This window comes from Gavialis gangeticus, unplaced genomic scaffold (genome assembly GCF_001723915.1).
Source record: "Gavialis gangeticus isolate Ggan-Ray unplaced genomic scaffold, GavGan_comp1, whole genome shotgun sequence".
NCBI classification, from domain to species: Eukaryota; Metazoa; Chordata; order Crocodylia; family Gavialidae; genus Gavialis; species Gavialis gangeticus.
This window is the reverse complement of record NW_017728993.1, coordinates 57,885,776-57,887,256: the sequence shown is the minus strand read 5'-3', so window position 1 is coordinate 57,887,256 and position 1,481 is coordinate 57,885,776.

Genomic DNA, 1,481 nt, shown 5'->3' with positions numbered 1-1,481 from the left:
ACCTTTTACTACATGCACTATAACATTATAAAATTTTAATATTTTTGGTTCCTTTATATATGAAGAATTTTATCCTAACAAATCACTGTTTGAGTTCATAGCCTTCCACAACACCTTCAGAGGACTCTGTATACTATACAAAATGTACACTAGAAGCTTAACTTTCATTCAGAATTAAGTGACTAGACTCACACATGTAAATAAAACTTTCCTGGAAGACTTGCCTGAACCTGAAATACTTGAAATAGTTGTTCCAAAAGAGGTCTCAATTGCCCAATATATCTTAGTGGTTTGCTGCATTTGAAACCTAATGATGGCACTTAAAATGTTAACAGTAAGTGTTTCATTGTTCATCTAGCAGAAACCTCCAGTTCATATCCATTTCTCACAGTCCCAAATCTTGTGTACCAAAAGATCTTTTCTTTTACCAGCTGCCAAATTCTCTGGTTTTCCTTTGACAACTTACACACTACACTAAACACATATTCAATATAAAGTTCTGCAGCATGTTAAAAATAAGTTGTGATGTACTGCAACACAACACTTAATCTGATGCAAAAAGGGAAAATATACTGGTCCTACCTACTTGTAAACTTAGTGTAATATTGGTCTTTACATTAATCTGAATAAAGGTATTGTTTCACTGGACTGCTGTGGGAATCAGGCCACTATCTGTAGAACTTAGGTCAAACTTTCTGCAAAGGTCAGGGAACCTTTCTTATGCAACACCCTGCATCCACACATCAGCTGATCAAAGTGTTTTACAAGACCTGATTGTATCACACTGTTGCAATGCTTTCTATGAGCGTCTTGGCTCAGAATAAGGGTGAAGTTACACATAAACAATACTAAAGACACTTTAAATGCAAGTGTCCATAAATTAAGGCTTGTTAACTCATGCTACATAGCCTCTAAAAATTTCAAAGTTACGCTGCTTTAGGTGAAGCGATAACTCTGGGCTGAGCTTCCTAGCTCATGTTAGGGTAATAGCAGTCTGCTCCGCAGAGATAAAGCAATTTGCAGTCTTCCAGCATCCCAGGATGCACTGCTCCCAGACAGCAAGGATAGAACACAGGTGTCCTGGCTCCTAGCCGTGCTCTAGTGGCAAGTGAGAGCTGTGCAGGTAAGCAACAGTATTAACCCTTAATGTACAACTGTTCTCAGCATGTTCTCATTTTAATGAGGCTTAACGTTCCACATTTGGTACAGTCTAAGTGCAACATGTAACTTCAAGTCTAACTGCTTTAACTTGTATCTTTTGACCGAAGATAGGAAGCCAGTTGTTACAGCTTCACCAGTTCAGTTGGTCACTTTGAGCACCTGTACACGTTGGGTGTCTGCTTCAAAGCTTGCTAATTAGTATGCTCCAGCAGCCTCCACGTCATGTCTATTCAGTGTCCCTGCACTTCAAAATGGCAGTGGGGGCACCATTCTCATTAAAAATCTGGGGGACTGTGGTGTCGACACCTACACAGTCAAAT